This window comes from Leptinotarsa decemlineata, unplaced genomic scaffold (genome assembly GCF_025532065.1).
Source record: "Leptinotarsa decemlineata unplaced genomic scaffold, Ldec_3_MD MMD2_tig00026314_RagTag_RagTag, whole genome shotgun sequence".
Taxonomy (NCBI): domain Eukaryota; kingdom Metazoa; phylum Arthropoda; class Insecta; order Coleoptera; family Chrysomelidae; genus Leptinotarsa; species Leptinotarsa decemlineata.
The window spans coordinates 98224-120814 of NW_027412684.1; the positions used below are offsets into that span (position 1 = coordinate 98224).

At 33.9% G+C, this 22591-nt stretch overlaps 2 long non-coding RNA genes across 2 annotated transcripts; one reads left to right on the top strand and one right to left on the bottom strand.

Moving 5' to 3' along the window:
• The first annotated feature begins 414 nt into the window (after nt 1-414).
• Nucleotides 415-913, top strand: LOC141485278 (uncharacterized). The gene is made up of 2 exons (XR_012467134.1): nt 415-537; nt 646-913. It is a non-coding gene; the product is annotated as an uncharacterized lncRNA (long non-coding RNA).
• An 8636-nt stretch (nt 914-9549) lies between these two features.
• LOC141485236 (uncharacterized) lies at nt 9550-11594 on the bottom strand. Its single transcript, XR_012467109.1, has 2 exons — nt 11283-11594; nt 9550-9837 (listed from the first exon to the last, which is right to left on the bottom strand). It is a non-coding gene; the product is annotated as an uncharacterized lncRNA (long non-coding RNA).
• Nucleotides 11595-22591: the final 10997 nt, after the last annotated feature.

Sequence of the window (22591 nt, forward strand, 5' to 3'; positions counted from 1 at the left end):
CCGATTCATTTCCAAGCCGGTAAGTTAAATCACTGAATTATCGGAAAAGGTGTGTGAAACAGAAAGGGCAATAATTTGAAACCTATCGACATCTAAAATTTTTAGGTATATTTACCATTACAAAACCTCTAAGTCCCGCTGACCCATAGATGGCGAAAGATGATTGATAATGTTTGTTCACTATTGTTTAATTTAAACAAGCTGTCAATTATTCACCTACACTTAGTACGAATTCAATTTGATATAATAATCAAAAAACAGTAAAAATAATTTCCTTTTCGACACGTCTTGACATGAATTTTTATAAATTATCGTGAAACGGTACCTCTCGCGCCCTCCATCAGCGAACAGAGAAACGTTGTCTTACGAGCCCTATGATGACAACTGTTTCACAGATCGCGACTAATAATCTAACTTGATGAATCTTATTTTCTGAAATTGGGTCAACAGAACCACTTATAAGCTAACCTAAATGGTACAACGAAAACAATCTGAAGGATTATGGAACTAAACTACAACTGGACGGTCAGCTATCAGGTGGGTACAATAATATAGTTATTTTCAATTAGAAGGAAAATTATTTCCATAAGAGTTAGTTTTTTAGGCTTGGTAAGACATGTATGTTGAAGTGTTATTTACTTTCAGGTATCCACATCGAAAACCGAGGACAATCTAGCTCAAATTATGTCAACTGCTCCCTATATCCTTACAACCTCAAATTTATCCTATAACGAAAGGCTATACGAAACGAAAGAATATATTCCAAACAAATAATGGGCCCACCTAATTTTTGACATTCATCCAGTGGCGCGGAAAATCATGATGTCCGGGGGATATGTCCAATAATGTTGTAATTGTTGAATGTAAAATGTTTATTTTATATGAATACGGAATAATATATTTTTTTTCCTCATGAAGTTGATTTCATTATCAATATTTTGAACTATATATTTTTAAGTAGATAATTATCCCGTTACACAAATTGGACACTTTTGAAGGGAAACTTCTGTTTCCAACTAGATTGATGAAAACTGATTGGTGTGTCTGAGGGACAAATTTTATGACAATCTTAATGGTGAAAACCGCATATCGATATTTATCATCATTTCTGAGTTACAGCATGTTTTAATGAGGCACCCTGTATATTCCTTCATATGTCAATAGAGTTCAAATTTATTTTTTCTAAAATATAGCACACTTGATGTTTTGCTGGTTATCTTTGAAATACGGAGCTTTTAGTTTCTTTCTTGTGAACTTTGAAACGCACACTTTGGTTGAGTAGGCTTTGGACGACACGACGCGGCGCTAAAACAAAAAGAAATTGTTCAGTAGTAGCTATCAAATGTTGACAAAGCTTTCCACAGCTGTAATTGAAACGTAAAGTTTCAATAAAACTGATAACAATTTATACTATATTTACTACTAATAAATGAGACTTCGACAGTGATAATAATGATGATAAAGAACAAACAATGAAATATATTTCTTCAGAGAAGGTGTTCGAAATGTCCACCAGCTTCTGCTACACACAGGCGACACGTTTTCTGAACATGTTTTGTCGAATAAATTCGTTCAATATCTCTACCGCTTCCAAATCGTATTTACAATTGGAGTGATCTGCTCCAGCTCTTCCTCACATCTTTGGAGACCAAGCTCCGGTTGACACATACTGGGTACATATTTCTCATCCCCAGCTTCCATAGTTCCTTGAGATATGACTTATGCCAACACGTTCGACCGTAAAACTCTCTTGGACCAGGGTACATATCTTGCAAATAATGTGGACTCCGCTAAACTCAGTCAAAATAAATCCAGCTGGCCTTATGAATAACATATTGACCCGAACTATTCTGACTTGAAGACCATGGATCATCTCTTACTACCTTGACTAGCCCAACCTTGACTCCTCATCGGGTGTGTCCGACTATAATGTGTATGAAGGAAAAGTCACTGAGGTGTCAATGCTGTTACTTCCAAGATTGCTTCGACAAAGAGTCAATATACGCGAGAAACTGTTGAACGTACCCAACCGGGTCGATCACTCACATCGTCTCTCGAGATGCAACATCGAAACCAACGAGCACTGCTTTCAAACCATGACACCGTTGGGTCATAGTAAAAATTAACCAGTAAGTCCACTCCCATCACTTTCATTCATGAATTCACAAAGTTCTCGGTGACCTCAAAACGAAGTGAGGAGCCAATTTCGTTTTTTTTACCAGAGGCGTGTGCTCATATAAAAACGAAATTTGATGTTATTATAAAATATTTTGTGGTAAATTACTTATAACCAACTACAAAAACTAAAAACAATAATAACAATATCAATTTACGACCGTTTATTATAACTTATCCGATGTCCGTGGTATCGTCAAATCCTTCGATACTACAGCACTGAACACGTTGGATGAGAAGCTTATCCTGAGAGCGAATGAAGTTCCCCGACAACTCGGGCGGATCACGTGGTAAGATAGCCTATACTGCTTATATTATTCTACTGTGCTTGGATTTCTGCCACAGCGTAGGTAAGTCAACATAAAATTATACAGCGTGGCCCTCTTAAAAGAGGATCACCTCTCTAAAATTTGCAACTTTTCTTCAATATCGAAAAACTTCATTTTGAATTGTAGAGCTCAAAACACTGTATATTGGAACCAAATATTATTTTCTTTCTACATAAACCAAGGCCTGCTGCGAATATATTTATAGGTTGGAATACAAGAAATCGTTAAAATTTAAAATCACCATTGGACTTGGCACTCTCTCAAACGGTGGTGTGAAAAATTTCATCAGAAAATATTCAATATTAATAATTATGTGGTAAAAAAAATAAATTTTTATTATGAATTAATTCAAGTATCTGTGTAATATCTGTCATCCATCTAAATGAAACACCTTCAAGGTTCATTCAATAACTATATTTTCCAATTTTAAAATACCAAATCACAGAGCCCTGTCCAAGGACGTCACAGATAATTTTTTATACAGTATTATAGTCCAGGCACATTCCTACTGACATTACACTCCTCCCTTTCTAATTTAGAACTCTTGTGCTTATAACTATGGTACAAACCGCTCAGGTGGTTTTCTGAAACGCTGGGGGCGATGGGATAATTCACTGGGAGATATATGAGTCTCTTGATCACTACTAGTTGAATTGATATTATCATAATTCGATATTGACATCGTTGAATCTCTCTCTTGTGATTTTACCACCACCGCTCCTGGTGCCTCACTGCTACCTAATTGAGAGCTCGATTTTTCCACCTCTTGAGGCAAAACAATTTGTTCCTTACTGATTTCAACTACTCCTAAATTCACATAGCTATCATGAACAGGGAGAATCTGGTTTATGTGACGTTTCCATTCCAAATTGGTATTGGGTATTCTTACTTTAACAATATTTTTTCCTAATCTACGAATTACAATTCCCGATGTCCACTCTGGTTTAACCCTTCTATAATCTTTCACTAGCACCTTTTGTCCTATTTCAAGTCGATCCCGTATTTTTCCTCGATAATTTCTCTTCTGACGATTTTGTGATTTGATAATATTATCTTTAATAGTACTCATAGGTTTGGGTTTACGTTCCGGTATATTTATGGGTTTAATTAATTCTAAACTAGTTCTGAGAGCTCGCCCCAGCATCAAACGGGCAGGGGATTCGCCAGTGCTACAATGCTCTGTATTTCTATACAATACCAAAAAATTATAAAGGTCTAATTCTGTAATCTGAGATTGTTTCGAAATTTCATCAAAAATATTGTAAGAACTTTTCAAAGTCTTGATAATAAATTGTTTAATAGTTTTCACACTATTTTCAGCCGCCCCGTTTGAAGCTGGGTGGTATGGTGGAGACGTCACATGAACAATGCCATTATTAAGTAAAAAATTCTGAAATTCTTTGGAGATAAACGTTGGTCCATTATCTGAAACCAATGTCCTCGGGAGACCAAACTGAGCAAATAATCCCCTTAATTTACTTATAGTAGCTGATGCTGTGATCGAAGTCATTAAAAAAACTTCCAACCACTTCGATAATGCATCCACAATTACGAAATAAGTTTTACCATTAATTGGTCCCAAAAAATCTACATGTAGCCGTTCCCATACTTCGGAAGGAATCGGCCAGGGCGTCAACTCATCCTTTGGAGGGTTTTGTCGTTCTCTCCTACACGAAATACAATTTTTACACATTTCTTCAATTTCTTCATTAAGAGACGGCCACCAAATATATGAACGTGCCAATGCTTTTGTTTTTACAATTCCCATATGGCTTTTATGCATCTCACCTAAAATAGCAGATTGCAATATTTCCGGAACTACTACTCGATAACCCCAAATTAAAACAATACTCAGTTCATTTTTTTTGTTTGAAAAACGGCATCAATTCACTTTTGTAATTTATTGGCCACCCATTTTTTACATATTCTAGGACTAAGCTTAACTTTTCGTCCCTTTTTAATTCCCTTTTTATAATTTCAATATTTATAGGTAATTTACTTTTTTCTACATAATTCAATGTTAAACTCGGCTCCTCTGTTATTTTTTGTTCCTTATCCATTAATGGAAGTCGTGAAAGAAAATCAGCACAATTTAGTTTTGAATTTACATACTGAATATCAAAATCATAGGAATATAAAAATATTGCATAGCGCTGTAACCTATTTCCTGTCATAACTGGGAAACCTTTTTTTGGTCCAAAAATTGACACTAACGGTTTGTGGTCACATTTTAGAAAAAATTTACGGCCCCACAGATACGAATGGAATTTTTGTACACCATAAACTATAGATAATGCCTCCTTGTCTATTTGACTGTATCTTTTTTCGGTATCTGATAATACTCTAGAACTAAATGCTATCGGTTTTTCAATACCCGACGGATAACTGTGGGATAAGGTTGCACCTAAACCGTACGATGAAGCATCTACCGTTAAAATTAGATCAACATCTGGGTTATAGTGTGCTAAAACTTGAGGAGAAGTAATTGCTTTTTTAATTTCCGAAAATGCCTTTTCACATTGTTCGTTCCATTCAAATGGGTGATCTTTTTTTAATAAGTCATAAAGAGGAAATAAAATGTCGGTCAGATTTGGTATAAATCTGTGATAGTACTGTACGCTGCCCAACAATGATTTTACTTGTGAAATATTTGTCGGTCGCGGAATTTTCAAAATAGCTTCAATTTTCTTCGCAGATTTATGTAACCCATTTTTGTCTATAACATGCCCTAAATACTCAACCGAATTTTTGAAAAAATGACATTTTTCTTTTTTAATGTCAAGCCACTTTCTTTCAGTCTACCCAAAACTAATTCTAACCTTGCCATATGTATTTTTTTATTTTTACCGGTCACTAGAATGTCATCCAAGAAACAACAAACTCCTGGTATGCCACTTAAAACCTGCTAAATTATATACTGGAAGTATCCAGGTCCAGACGAAATTCCAAAAGGTAGACGTGTATAGACGTATACACCTCTATGTGTGGAAATAGCAGTTAGTTTTTTTGATTCCTCATCTAGCAATATTTGTTCATAGGCAAATTTCAAATCAAGTTTAGAAAATTGCTCACCATTACATAATTTTGCAAACACATCCTCTATTCTTGGTAATGGATAACGACAAATTTCGATATGAGGATTCAAACTAATTTTATAGTCTCCACAGATTCGAACATTTACTTTATCGTCTTTTAATACTAGAACAATCGGTGTGCCCCATTCAGAATATTGGACTGGTTCTAAAATACCCATTTTGAGCAATTTATCTATTTCTATCTCGACTTTTACCCTAAGAGCATGAGCTATTGGACTAGGTTTGGAAAATTTAGGTTTAATACCTTCTTTCAATTTAAGCGATAGTTTTCCTTTATTGAATGTTCCCAATTCGTCCTTGAAAACATCTGCATATTTTGTTTGCCAAGTTTCCACAATTTTTTTATCTGAAATCTCATCTATATAATTCAACTGCCTGAATCCTAAATTGAATTTGTGAATGAAATCACGCCCCAGTAACAAGTTGTCGCCCCGTCTAATTTCAAAAAAATCCAAAATATGGGAATGGTTATTAAAAATGACTTCAAGCTCAATTTTACCGAAAGCACAAATTTTGTCCCCAACATATGTTACAAAACTCAAATTGGTCTCTTTTAGAGGTAACTTTTGGAAATGTTTTCTCCACAAATTTTCTGAAATTACTGATTTTGAAACCCCTGAATCTAATTCAACTTTGAAACTTACTCTGTTCAACTTAACATCTACTAATATTGGATTTTCATTTAAAGATTTCAAACAAAATAAAGGTTTATCTCTGACTGTTTTCGAAAACTCATTGGTATCATCAACGCTCGACTCTAACTGTTCATTTTCGAAATAATCAAATGAATGGTTTAGACCCACCTTGCATACTCTCTTTAAATGGCCTTTTCCTCCGCATTTCTCACAAATATGTATATGTTTCTAATTGTTCATATGTAAGCAATGGATCTTTGACAGTACGGAGTAAATGGCTTTTGAATGATTTGACTGCAGCTTCCCAAAGTCCTCCAAAATGAGGAGCTCGGGGTGGTATAAAATAACATGGTCAGCGCTAACAAAGTTAGTGCCGGTTTCAGAAAAGATCCTCTCCTAGAAAAAAAAGTCTAATACAAGCCAAGAAAGCTTCCGTAGAAGGATCGGAAACAAGCTATAAATAGATAGCTTTAGTGACCATGCAAATATAAACTGCAACATTGACCTTGAGGAGTTTATTCCGATTACGGAATCGCTTCTCTTCAATGCACAGTGGGCCGCAGTAGTCGACATCCGTTTTCAAAAAAGGTCGCGAAGGCACAATGCGGTAATCAGGTAGAGGACCTGGCTCATGATCAGCTAGACGAGGTTTTACGATTTGAGATGAAATTCTTCGATTGGTGGGAGTTTTTGAAATAGTTGCATTAACTTTATGAAACAGTAAATCACTTTGACAGTTCCAGTGGATACCGAGAGTTACGACAGACGATTTAGGATCAAGGGATATATGAGTATTTTTTGGATGCTCAGAATAATTGAATACAAGTGACGGATGATTTGAAGCCCATTTTCGTAACTGAAAGCCACCTTTCATAACTAAATCTTGTAGTTGATCGCGTAATAGCTCTGCTTCCGGTAGTGTTTTCCCCCTGTAAGAAAATCATCCACGTAGAAATTTCTTTTTAAAGATACAGAAGCAAGTGGATAGCGATGACCTTCGTCCTCAACTAGCTACTGTAAGGATCGAATAGCTAGATGAGAGGCAGAACCTGTGCCGTATGTGACAGTTTCAAGAATATAAGTCTCAATCGGATCGCTAATACTTTCACGATGAAGATTGAAGTATCATTTAATGAAATACCTGTTGATGTTTTAGCCGAACTATCAAATACGACTCGAAATTTGGGAGTACTTTCTTACCGCATCATGGGGAAGATAAAAACTCTTGGCAGTATCGTCTTGACCCGAAATGCGAGGCATATGACCCAGCTTTTGCTATTAAAGTCAGAGTATTGACGTTGAAGTTCTGAATCTTTTTGGAATCGCCTTCTCAAGACGTGAAAACGACGTGAAGCAGTTGAATAAGATTCTCCGAAATTTTGAATTTTGTCATTAAAAGGAAGCCTAACGACGTATCGACCAGATTTGTGACAAGTTATGCGTCTAGTGACGATAGGATTTTTAATTCCACCAGCTACGATCCATCCTAGTTGAGTTTTTTGAAGAACAGCATCTGGCTGGCCTTTTTATGAGAATTGGCGTATGATAAGTAATTTATAGAATAATTTTACCCCAATAAGAACTTCAATTTCAGAAGGTTTAAAGAATTCTGGAACAGCTAAGGGAATGTTTTTAGGTGAAGGTGAAGGTGCTTATTTGAGACACAATGAGAAATTCGACACCGTTTTCAAATTAATTGTGACGAGATTTAATTGTTGTGGTTCGTATCATATTTTTCAAATCGCACCCAGGCAGTCAAGACACAATATTTGAATGAGAATTATAACAAAACTTTTTTATCCGATCAGTTAAGTAATGACATATGTGTTTCCCAAGAATCATGTTTGGTAGGCATTAATATTGGAATATGCGATGTTGAGATAGAAAGAGTTGACAGTATACAATTTTTAGAGCTTCCTAGACAGCAATCTCAATTTCCGTCAGCACTGCGATTATATTACCACCGGCAGATATAATCAAGGATCAACTAACGGATTATTGTTTGGGGAAACTCTACACCTGCACACAATGTTTTTGTAACGCAAAAGAGAACCACTGTAAACGCATTACGAACATCATCGTGTAGAACATTATTTAAAAAAGTGGAAGTTGAAATTATTGAACGAAACCAATTTTTTCATGATCATAATACCCGTATCAGAAATTATTTTCACGTACTCAAAATACGTTAACCTTCACGTCTGTACTCGTTTGAGATTTTGGGGCTGGGATTGTATAATGAACAAGTATTGAAACATAAAATAAAACAACTACTTTTTGAAAATAGCCTCTATACAATCGATGAGTTTCACTCTTACCTACATAAGTAAAACATGTTTTGTATTATTTTTCATAATTGCAGCTTTCTTCACTCTCTTGATTGTTTTAATTCCCCTTCACTTGTGATTCATAAATGTGTCAGCTATATATCTGTATTCAATATGTAGGTACTGACTTATCCAATTGCTTTTTGAGGCTCGTTTTAGTGGATCAATAAAAAATTAACTAACTGAACTAACATCAGAAATTCCTGAATTCCAAGAAACTTTTGGTCTCTTTATTACATCTGGTGAGGTAGGTTGAATTCATAATTTATTAAAATCATTTTGGAATCATTCAGAATGAAAAAAAAAATTACGAACAAGCGGAATTAGCATGAGGACTAGGTATTCAATCGACTCCGGTTATTGTTCATTCATTACATTCTGGTAAAAGCGGTGCGGATAAATTGATGATAAATTCATCTAGAAATTTGGTGAATCGAGAGGTTATATAATTGAAATCGGTGTAGAATTCTGTTCGGCACATGAGTGAATCATATAGTTTTGCAAATAGAATGGGACTGGTTGAATGAAAAACTAAAGAACGAATATTCATTTCAACTGAATGGATCAATATTCTTAGTAGACTGATAATCTAAGTTTTGACTTAAATGAGTGAATGCATTCATTTGGATAATTTGCAAAATTGAATTTCAAATAGACACGTTGGTAGATTTGAACAGATGAATATATCATGAAATAAATATCACTCAGATAATGCAAACACATGGACTGAATTTCCAAATTCAAACATTTTTTTGTGTAAGTTCACTATTGCCAATCAACTTCTAACTTAATTGTTAGTGGAGAACTTGGACCAAGTCCAGCAATACCTAAGAGTCAAATGCGTCACAATAAATGCTCCATGTGTCTGAAATTATATTTCAAAAATTAATGATGTTCTTGTAGTGTATTCAGATTCAACAAATAATTTTGAAGTTGGTTTATCATCATCTCTTTTCTCCAATGTGCACATGATATAATAAAAAAATCATTGAAGAAATCAAAACTACAGATTTTTTATTCGAAAATAATCGTCATTATAAAAAAGTCAATTCGTCATGGGAAATTTGATTGGAAAAAATATTTTTTGTACATCACAATAGCTCATTGAACTGAATTCATGAATTAATTTTTTTCGGTCATTCGAAACAATGCTTATCTATCGATATTTAATTTTCAGTCTTCAGCCGCTATTGAGTTGTATTGGCATTGATTTCGAAACTTCCTCTCACATCAATATACGGTACGATAGTACTCGCAGTGTTTTCGTGTTCCAGATCTGAAAAAACATTGAACATGATAGTTGCCAAAGATTTAGATGATGTTCTTTCCATATGGAAAACTGTTACTGTTTATGAAGCCGGGATTCTATTCCGTCAAACGGGGTGACTCACACTGGTCATTTTTGAGATACTCGCTTTTCATCAGAATATTCGAGTACAGGGTGCTCTAGTGGAAACATAACATGGTCTATCATTGGATTTAGACAGGTTGATTTCAATTCGAAGAGAAAAATTATTTGAATCAATTTGTCACTTTGTCACTTTTTTCTCTCAAAGGGGTGATATCCTACTCTTGAATTGGTTCAGGAGTCATCTAATTTTCATTAGTAGGGTTATCTGAGGGATTATCGGTTTTCTCTACCTGATTTTTCAAAATTCATGCACAACATATTGATAAAAAATCGCAATAAAAAAACTTGCCGGAACTCAAACGTAATGCTTGATCCTAATTTTGGAATTTAGTGTTTGGAATTCGATAGTTGTTATATAAAATTGAACATTGTTGTAGTTTCAGCTATCTTTCTTCGACAGAAGGAGTGACAAATAATCTGCTCACAATGCTCACAATGGTTCATTCAACTGCGTAAGGAAAATCAATGAATGAAAGTTATTTTGAAAATACAGGGTGACAATTTGAAAACCTACAAATAGCTAAATCTGGTCAACCGAGTGAAATAAATCACCTTACATATTAAGGATTGGAAAACTGAATAATGTGATAGCTTACTTGTTTTCACTGACCCCCTCGTCGCAACCTCAACTTTATATTCTTTTGAAACACAGATATGGTGAAAGCTTCAGGGGAAGATTTCCCTCATATACCAATTAAATCGCAGTTCATGGAAATTATGGTTGTTCAATGATTAGGTTAGGTACACTGATGAATGGAAAACAGAAATAGTTAAGGGTAGTTCAATAATTGTTGACACTATCACTTATTCATGGAAACTATTCTCATCACCCGCAATATACACCATAGAACAATTGGTGTGCCGTTTGATAAGATCTGCGATCTTACACAATATATAGAGATGTTAATTTCAATAGCTAGTGACTCGCATAGGTTTGATTGTTGTGAAAATTTCAATAAGGTATTGTGAAACCTCGATTGCTATTTGAAATGAAGACTGTTCAGTTTTACCGAATGTAACCTTTCCTATAGAAAGTACAAAATATCTTTCCGAACTTCTGTTCACCCGAAAAAACATTTTGTATTCAAACAATGAAATGAGTATCTTGAAATCTATAGGTAACACATTTACCGCAATTGAATAAGTTATACTCATATTCATATTTCACAATTGAACCTGAATCTCGTTAGTAAAACTGAAAGTTACCTGTAGATCCACTTGACAAATGAACTGATGCAGACGAATATCCAATGATTCATTTGAATATATTTATTATATGGGAAGAATATAATATCACCTCCTACACTTACCTCTTTTTGACTGTTCCTCATAATCATCTTCAGATATACTATCAGATTGGTTATAATTTCCACAAGGGTCGATCGAGTGATCATGAGCATATATCTTATTACCAAGAGTGTGTACTTTACATTTCAGTTCATAAAAACCACTCTTCGCCTTATCAACCAAAGAAAGTGCGGTGTTTTTCAATTTATGAGGTATCGCTCTCGACCTCCCTTCACAAATAAAACAATTCAATATTAATAAACAAACAATCCGAAATAACTTCATGATTCAAGTTAACATTGAAAACAAATAAATATTTAAAGTGTGTATTTTCATACTCGTTCATAGTTTCAAGGCAGACGGATGTTCTTATCCGTATTTTTTATTCAGTATTTATCAGCTTGATCACAGACAGAGTCGGACTGGTCTACTCATAAGATGAACATGAATCCATGAGTTGATTTCACTGCCTAACGAAAAAATTCCTCATTTTACTTTTTACGGCTAGACCGTACCACCAAACTTCCAGTTTATCTCAGCACTTAGCATGCTGTATGGATGCTCCCATTGATTTACATTGTAACAACATTTTTGAAGCAAAAGTGATTAAAGTGTTGGATACATTTAATGCAGAAAGTTTTTTGAAAGTCTACATATTTTTTCTCATTGGCTAGTTCGATTTCCAGTGACTCCACTTCATTGTTGTATTTTCAAATGTGTTTCAAAAAATAGAATATCTTGTCTGTACCTGAGATCTCTTCCACACCACAAAAAATCAATTATTCTTTCCTACTTGAATTGCTCTATTTGGAACAGTTATTTTTGATTTCTACATGAAATTCTTCATCTTCTTGTTTATTGTACTTGGTGAGCATGATCATCTTTCAGCAATTTCAGCAATTTTCAGGTGTTACCACATATATTCTGGGCTTTTGGAAGCTTGGCTAAAGTGGTTCAATTGATGACCTATTTATTTTGTAGAAACCTCAAAGATTGTAAAGAGCTGGACATATTTTGACATATTCACATTTCATTTAACTTTCTCTATCGCACCCCCAGAGCATAACACCATTTTTTCAATGGATCAATTGTTTTGCATCATCAGATGTTTCATGATGAACAGATTTCAAAAAAGTAGATTACATTTTGGTCTGAAGATCATAATTTGGAAACTAATAATTATTTGAGTTGAAAACGGGCCATCCTGAATGAACTTCTGTACAATAGGTTTCATAGGTGTTTTTGTGAAGTATACTTCGAAAAATTCTTACTTTGCTTAATTAGGTTTGAATTCGATATTCCCTTTGTCATGAGAAATGCGCAAGCGCGCCTCATGGCAATATCAGAAAAAGCACAATAAACCAGTTTATGCCAAGTGTCGTTTTGATTAACGTGTTTCTATCATAACATGGCGAAGTCGAATTGGCAGTAGTAAAATTAATAGCAACAAACATGTCTGTTGTCAATGTAAATGTAAAAATTCCAAGTGAAATGGACTAGAATGGAGATCCAGCAGAAAACTACATATTTTTCAAGCAGAAGTTTGAAATATATTTGGCAGCATCTCATCAAAAGGAATGCAATTCTGAGTACAAATGATCCCTGCTTTTGAACACCATTGGGGACAGAGCAGTGCGAATATATAATAATTTGCAGTGGCTTGAGGATACGGAAAAAAACGTTTATGAAGATATTCCTCAGAAAAATGAAATATATGAACGTTACTTATTTTCCACACGAGATAGAAACTCTGAAGAAAGTAATGAAAAATAGGTTAACATTCTAAGATGATTGAGTGCATCATGTGGCTTTGGAACCTTATCGGACAGTTTAATTTAAGATCGTCTCATCCTTGCCCTATTGGACATCTCTTTGAAAAACAGACTGATAAGAGAACCTAACCTGACTTTGTCTAGTGCAGTTTCTATTTGCAAAACATCAGAACAGGCGGACAAAGAACTTCAACAAATCTCAAAAGGGACAAATTCATTGAAAATTGATGATTTAGGTGAAGCAAGAAATTCAAATAAGCAAAAAATGGCGAATCAAAAAAAAAAGCCATTACTAAGCAAGCTACAGAAGCGCATGCATCTACGTCATACGCATGTCAGTCTGGTTACCAATACGGCCGTAGCCATACATATGCAGTGTGCAAAACAGTAAACAGAACAAATGCTCAAGATGCAGTTGTACTCATGTGTGTGCAAAATTTATTCATTTTGCTAGAATGTGTAAATCGCGCAATTTGAATGTAATTAGTCATCAAGATGATGATTTCAGTGATGAAAACTCTGATGATTGCTGTAATTCGTTTCTAGGAAGTATCGAAATGAATATGTTTTCAATCGACGCTGATTGTATGAAAATTAACTTTTGAACAATAAGTTGTCTTTCAAACTTGATACTGGTGTTCAAATCAATGTTTCACCATATACTTTTATCAGAAGGCTTCAAATAGATTCAATAACACATTAGGAACTAGGAATTTTTACCACCTATGGAAGTACAAAAATCAAAATGAAAATATTAAGTTTCATGTTATCGAAACAAATAAAATTCCTAACCTTGGTTTATCAACCATCATCAAATTACAAATGATAAAAAAAATTACATAAATGAATTAAAAAAGGATACAGCTTCTAGTATTTTATGTAAGTACAGAGATGTTTTCGAAGGTGTTGGTTCAATATGAGTGTTTTACCTGTAATTCATCCTTCTAGAAAGGTTCCATTTAAATAACATAAAAGACTCAAATAAAAATTAGATGAATTAGAAAGAAATGGTATTCTAGAAGAATGCACTGAACCAACTGATTGGGTCAACTCCTTGGTAATAGTTCAAACATAATAAAGAATTAAGAATATGCATTGATCTTAATCATTCAAACGTCTGCATCAAACGGTTTCACATTCCAACTTTGGATGAGATAACCCATAAGTTGAGAAGGGCCAAATATTTTAGTGTTTTTGATTGTAGTAATGGTTTTCACCAAATAAAATCAGATCATGAAAGCTCTCGAATATGCACTTTTAACATATCATTTGGAAGATATTCTTTCAAGCGTCTCTCATATGGTTTATGTTCAGCATCAGAAGTTTTTCAATAAATCTTAAGGCAGTATTTTGACTCTATGGACGGGGTTGACACATACATAGATGATACATTGATTTGGAGAAATAATTTGGAAATTCACAATCAAAGATTGGAAAATGTCTTGAAAATTTGTAGGAAAAACAATATAAAATTGAACAAAAACAAATGTAAAATAGCTGCAGATGGAATGAAATGCATCAGGCATATTTCGTCAGAAGAAAGGATTTATCCAGATGTTGATAAAATGAAGGCCATTCAATGTTATAAAACACCAGAGAAGAAAAAAGATATGAAAATATATTAGGAATGATAACATATTTGGGTGAATTTATCTCTAACTAATCAAAAATAACAGAGACTTTGAGATGTTCATTAAAAAAAAGATTGATGTTTTCAATGGAATTTCGAACACTCTAAAAAAATATTTAATGAACCCTCCACTTCTCTCATATTATTCAGTAACTCAACCCATAATTGAATATTGTGATTCATCTTCAAAGGGTCTGGGTGCGGTCTTGAAACAGAATGGAAGGCATGTGGCTTATGCATCCAGATCATTGACAGAGTCGCAAACTTCCTGGGCATAAATAGAAAAGGAAATGCTAGCTATATATTTTGCATGCACCAAGTTTCACCAGTATATTTTTGGACGAGACGATGTTACAGTTAAATCGGATCATAAGCCATTTATCCCACTTTTCTCTTAGGATATCTTCAAGGTCCTCTCCAGAATTCAAAATCTTTTAATAAAATTGTCAAAATACAATATTAAAGTTGTTTATGAACCAGGTAAAAATCTTAAAATAGCAGATGCTCTTTCTCGTGCCTATGTTATTGAAAATGAAAATTTTTGGATGATCTAGATGAGCAGATATGTTATATAGAACGGAATCTTCCTGTAACTGATCAAAAAATTGAGTTGATAAAAAAATGTATGAATGAAGATTCCCACCTACAACTTCTGAGGAAAATAATCAAAATTTAGAAAATTCGCTTAAGGCATATCGGCCTTTTAGAGACGAACTTAGTTATATAATCAGTTTGATTTTTAGGTCTGATAGAATGTTTATTCCTAAATCTCTCAGGAAAGATACTTAGAATAGATTACATTTGGGGCATGTGGGTGAAGAAAAAATAAAAATGAGGGCTCGTGAGTTGATCATTTGGCCTGGTTCAACAGTTCAAATTGATAATATTTGTGATAATTGTGAAGCATGTAACAAGCAAACAGCAGAGAACCCCTGAATAATCATAACATACCTAACATAATAAGTTAGGAGTGAATATGTTTTTTTTAATGAGGATAACTATTTGATTGTTATCGATTGTTTTTCGAAATTCAATGAAATCGCCTCTAGTAAAAAAATATTACTAGCCAAAATGTTATGAAACACTTAAAAGAAATATTTTCGAAGCAAGGAATCCCAACTGAATTGTATTCTGATAACACTCCATGCTTCACATAGCAGGAATTCAAAAATTTTTCAATAGATTGGAATTTTCAATATAATTTTTCAAGTCCTCACCACTAACAATCGAATGGCCTCGTGGAACTAACCATCGGATCCGTTGAAAATATACATTACATAATGAAATTGGAAGTCCTTCTCAACTTCTCAATAGTAGGAGAATGCGAGGAGCTCTACCTGTATTCGGAAATGAATTAAATCTAAAAGTTCAAAATAAAGAAAAAGTTTTTGGGAAAGAAAGTTTTTGACTTTCTACTACTCCATCTTGATACAAAAAAAAGGATGAGGGAATCTTCCAAAGAAAGGAAGGAAGTAATTAATTTGAAAATAAGTAACTCTATACATGGATGTGTAGATCATGCAAAGAAGTAACTTTCAGAAACAAACTGAAAGAATGTACTCCTGAAACAGCTACTTTCATAAAAACATTGAATTATACGAAAGAAATGCTTTCGAAACAAATACTTCTATATGAACACTGAATTATACAGAAGATACTTTTCTTTACTCAGTTTGTATTTCAAACATTCGTCGTGGAATAAAAATCATATATCATTCACATGAGTTCTACTTTAAATGAATGGTTGTTAAAATATGTATCTAAACAGATGATGTACAAAAACGATTCTACGTTCCCAGAAAGCTGACCTGATAAGTGTCAAGGGAAACGAATAAAACTGAAGGGTCTTACTTATTTATGACCATGTTTATTTAGGATAATGATTGTGCATTCCTACGTTCGCCGTAATCTTATATTAATGGATTTTAACAATGCCCTCGAATAGGTCTTGGGTGTGAAGATAAAAATATGATAAGAATATAACTAGTCAGTCGTTCTTATGTGTCTAAAGTAGAAGCACTGAAATATACTCTAGTGTTCTCCTATTAATTGTGTTTTATTCAACCACTGATGAACTGTGTAATAATTCAATAGGTTATGGGCCCAGTTTAGCATAACACTATTATTTTTACTCAGTGGTGAATAAACAGACTTAATTATTCATTTGAAAACTGTGAACTGTAGACTTCCTATAAGTTGTGAATTGTTTTGTAAATACAATATCAATATGGAAAATCGCGTGGCAAGTAAAAGAAACATTCAACCCTTCAACGGTGAACGGTACGGTATTTGGAAGTTTCGAGTGAAATCGCTGCTTACGGAATTAGACATAATAAAGGTGATTGAATGTGAAATCCCTAGTGAACCTAGTAATGAGTGGCTCAAAAACAATAACAGCGCAAAAAGTGTAATAATCGATTACTTAAGCGACTCATTTTTGGGTTTTGCAAAAGGACCGACCACAGCAAGAGAGGTTTTCCAAAAGTTGGATGAAATATATGAAAGGAAGAGTTTGGCTACACAGTTGGCGTTGAGAAAAAGACTTCTAACTTTGAAATTACAAGGAGACATTAGTTTGCTTCAGCATTTCACAAACTTCGATGACATCATAACCGAGTTAATAGCCGCAGGAGCAAAGATTGATGAAATGGACAAAGTTTCGCATCTCTTGTTAACCCTTCCATCATGCTATGATGGAGTTATTACAGCACTGGAGACATTGAGTGAAAATAATCTCACCTTATCCTTTGTGAAAACCAGGCTGCTTGATCGTGAGGTTAAGTTGAAGCAAGAATCTACAACCACCAGCCTAAAAGTGCTTAATGTTGGTACACATTTACCGACGACAAATTTTAAAACTAAAAGGCAATTCAAAAGAAAGAAACGTTTTGGGAAACAAACCTACCTACATCAAAACAAGGCGGACCAACAGTTTTCTCAATATAAAACCACCAACATTCAGTGTGACCACTGTGGTAGAAGAAACCATATCAAGAAAAACTGTCGATTTTACAAAAGAAATTCTGAAAAGCAGAGAACTTTGCAAACAGTTCATCCAATCCCTCCAACAAATACTTCTGATGGCTTTGCTTTTATGATTGGACATAAACGAGTTCCAGACCAACAACCTAACAAAACATTCTTCTTGTTAGATTCAGGTGCAACTGATCATATTGTGAATAGCCGGGATCCGTTTGCAAATATCCAGAAACTAGACACGCCGATTCAACTCGCAGTTGCCAAGAATGAAACCACAGTGACCGCCTTTGGAAAAGGAACAATCACCGTAGAATCCAATCTTGGTGTTCCAGGAAGACTAGAAAATGTCCTGTACATTCCCGATGCAGTTTACAACATCCTTTCAGTTCGCCGTATCCAAGCGTGTGGTATGACCGTTGTTTTTGACCAAGATGGTAATAAAATTCTACATGGTAACAAACTTCTTGCAACTGGTAAGCCATTGAATGGTCTAATTGGAATCACATTTAAAATAATAAGGAATTGCAGTTATAAGATTGAGCCACATATTAATATGGTTAACAATAAACTCTACCAACTTTAGCATGAACGTTTAGGTCATGTCAGTAACCAATCATTTTTAAAATTAAAGCAACATCAAATGGTAGAAGATGTTAACCACATTGATAATCTCAATCCTGCAAACCACACCTGTGAGGCTTGTATATATGGTAAACAAACTAGATTGCCTTTTTCTAAAACTAAGTCAAAAAATCATGTTCAACGACCTTTGTTTATAATTCACTCGGATGTGTGTGGGCCAATATCACCTATTACTATCGATGATAAAAATTATTTCGTCACTTTTGTTGACGAATTTACTAACTACACTGTTACTTACCTGATAAAATATAAATCAGAGGTTCTTTCCGTCTTTAAAGATTTTATTGCTAAAGGCGAGGCTCATTTTAACTGTAAGGTAGTGTACCTATATACCGATAATGGGGGTGAATATCTGTCCAATGATTTTAAAGAATTTTGTGTTCAGAAAGGCATAACTTTTCATTTAACTGTTCCACACACCCCACAACAAAATGGTGTAGCAGAACGCATGAACCGTACACTAACTGAAAAAGCACGTACAATGATAAGATAAATCTTTTTGGGAGGAACCTGTGCTCACAGCAACTTATTAAATTAATATCTTGCCAATTTCTGCTCTGCGAATAAATAAGACGCCATACGAAATGTGGCATGATAAAAAGCCACAATTGAAATTACTGAAAATATTTGGATCTACCGTTTACATACATAATAAAACGAGAAAATCCAAGTTTGATGACAAATCTTTCAAAGGCATTCTAGAGGGATATAATCCTAACGGCTACAAAGTGTGGAACGTAAATACGAGAAGTTTCCTAACGGCTCGCGATGTAATCATTGACGAGACCAATTTCAAAATTACGAGGTCAACAATAGTTAATGAAACCTTATTGCCTAATACGAACCATAAAAAATCTGAAAAATCAGAAGTTCGTTTTGAACAAGGCGAATCGTCCAAAAGTGACCCACATTTTCCCGAAAATAATTTAAATTTAAGGAGAAGTGAAAGAGTTAAAAATCATCCTACTCCCACTTATACCGAGGATCTGGATGAGAATATTAACAATGACATATACAGTCATGTACTCTGTGCAAAATCCTTTTCTAATAATATACCGAATTCCTTTGATGAAATAAAAGAAAGAGATGATCGAGATCAGTGGGAGCTAGCAGCCTATTAATTGTGTTTTATTCAACCACTGACGAACTGTGTAATAATTCAATAATGGTAACAAATTGCACTTACATGGAACACTGTCCATCCTCACTGGTATACATCGATGTTTCACCCTTAAGACACTTGCCCTAAGGCTCTTCAGTACCAAATTGGAAAACATAGAAAATACACACAATTCATTCATGAATTACGATTTTTAATGTGAAGGAATAAGCTTTATCTGCTTATGTCATCGATAACATCGTAATGATATTTATGCACCTATTCCAAGAGGAAGATTCCAGTGAGGATGAAAGTGTTCCATGTAAGTGCAATTTGTTACCATACATTTGAAGTAGAACTCATGTGAATGATATCTGATTTTTATTCCACGACGAATGTTTGAAATACAAACTGAGTAGAGAAAAGTATCTTCTGTATAATTCAGTGTTCATATGGAAGTATTTGTTTTGAAAGAATTTCTTTCGTGTAATTCAATGTTTATATGAAAGTAGATGTTTCAGGAGGACTTTCTTTCAGTTTGTGTCTGAAAGTTACTTCTTTGCATGATCTACACATCCATGTATAGAGTTACTTATTTTCAAATTAATTACTTCCTTGCTTTCCTTGGAAGATTTCCTCGTCCTTTTTTGTATCAAAATGAAGCAGTAGAAAGCCAAAAACTTTCTTTCCCAAAAATACATCACTCCTAAAAATATAACCCCTTCAATTCAAAGAATAAGTAAAGAATCACTTCACACATAAAAATAATTGTACAAAGTCTTATTACAACGAAAAATCTAGAATTCTTTCAAAGCTTGATATCAATCAGCACATTTATACTCAAAATATTAAAAATAGAAAATGGACTTCCGGTATTGTCATAAAAATTTACAACGACAAGTCTTATCTGGTAAAAATCTCAAACACAATGGTGAGGAGAAATAGAATTTACTCAAGAGCTGCAAAGAAAAAATTTAATGAAAATGTTTCTAAAATCAGATATGATTAGGAGGATTTATTAACCACTATTCATAATAATGAAACAGTGACACATACTGAAAATACCACCACTCGATATGGAAGAGAAATTAAAAGACCAGATTATCTAAATGAAAATAGTCATCATTTGATGAGTGATAGGGGCATAAATAATTTCAATGTTTCAGTACGTCATTTGCAGTTCAATTGGTTTCAATTATGAAATTGAAGGAACTTGAAAGAAATGAATAAAGTAGGTGTATATAGTATACTGTCTTAAGTAAAAAAAATATAAACATTTATGTTAGTATTATGTTAGTAGTTATAATACAGCTTAATCGCTTTATTGTTTTGAACCTAAATTATATAAAAAAAAATATATAAAATTTGGTGTGTACATTTCTGTAAGAACTATTGTAGTAGTTGTATTTATCTCATGTTGAAATAACGATTACCTACCAGGTGGAGTTACAATTGGTGTTTCTGATTTTGTGAATTCTTGAGAAGCAATAGTTCATACGCTTCGAGAACAGATTGAAATAGTGACTTTGTACTACCAGAATGATAAATTTAATCATCCAAAAAGAAATGCACAACACAAATATGTTTCAGAATTACTGAACAAATTTATGGAAACTGGATCTATTAACAATAAAATGTGAAATTTGAAAACTCGTTTATATCGTGTTCAGGTAAACTAAAAATTTAAGGAAGGAGTCCTACATGAATCGAGTTGCTCATTTGGAGGTATATATTTCAGGTTTTCAATTGATTTAGAGGTTATCTTTACTTATCTTGTGTTTTGATTCTTGAAGATGTTCATAAATTGTAGATTTTTTGTCCAAACAGACGTGTCAACAAAGCCTTACGTCAAAATTTCTACCGATTTGGCCTGTATACACTACCAACATTCGCCACACTCTATTTTATACATACCAAATTTTTTTCATTCTATTTCGTTTGAGTTTTGCATTAAACAGAGTTACGCATAAATTTTTATTACTTTTGAAACCTGTTGTTATTTTATATTCAGAAGAGTAATTCTGAATATTTTCTGAAAATTTACCTGAGTAGTTGATGCAACTATACTTATATATATAAATTGTTTTCTTTGCAGCTTAAGTATATATTACTTATGAAAGTTTTATATCTTTTCTAGAAGAGAAACTGGTACCTGATTATTAACTGCAATTTGCAATTTTTAATTCATCCTGGAAAGTCTTTTCAGGTAGAGAAATTGCGAAAGCTCTGTATACCACATACACTAACAATCTGGGAAAACCCATGCAAATAATGTCGCGGGAAATATTCAGGAACAATGTATTTTGATTTGTAGTAGACCACAGTGAATAGATACAATAATCGCCAATAATTAAAAATGATTTATTTGTTTTAAACTTTTTTCTACTATGCTCTAATCATTCTGCTATATATTTTCAACAACTTTTTGATAGCAGCTTTCGTCCCCTCATGTTTGCGATGATATTTGTCATCTCTGGTCAGTTTCAACAGCATAGAACGTTTCGTATTATTTGATATCATTTTTCCTATTCTTTTTGCCAAAATTCTACAAGAAATTGACAGGGCCTGTTGATAATTTCTCTTGCTTAAATTTGAAACCAACACTGTTTTCACTACTTCGTGAATCTGTAGGTATTCGTATTTGTCCACAAGCTCTTTCGTGGCATTGTATTTCCTTTCTGAGTTACTCAATAACTCCTTCAGCTCCTTCACATACTTGATTTTTCTTCCTCCATGTTATCTTGCACTTTGTTGGTAGGACATCCTTGGTAAACCGAATTATAATGATGTTTCACAGAGACATCCCTATTTATTCATTCATTAAGGGCTGTAGAGGGGGTGTGTTGATCATCGGGATCAGGTATAAAGAAATAACAGGTATAATTTACCTCTCAAAAGAAATTTTATACCTCTCCTAGCATCCTGTGATTGGTTACGATCAATCTATCTTTCGAAAAAGGGGTTTTATCTACTTGTTGAAATATTGCTTGCGTTCAGCCCATTTTCAAAAAGAGCAAGAAAAATCCCCCAAATAACTATATACTAGTCGCTTTGCTATCAGTGATATCAAAAATCATTGGGAAAGTCGTAAACCACCATATCATCAAATATTTGGAAGGCTTCAACTCCCTGAGCGATCATCAATATGGCTTTCGGCAACAAAGATCAACTGGCGACCTTCTATCGTATGTCAACCAAATTTGGAATAAC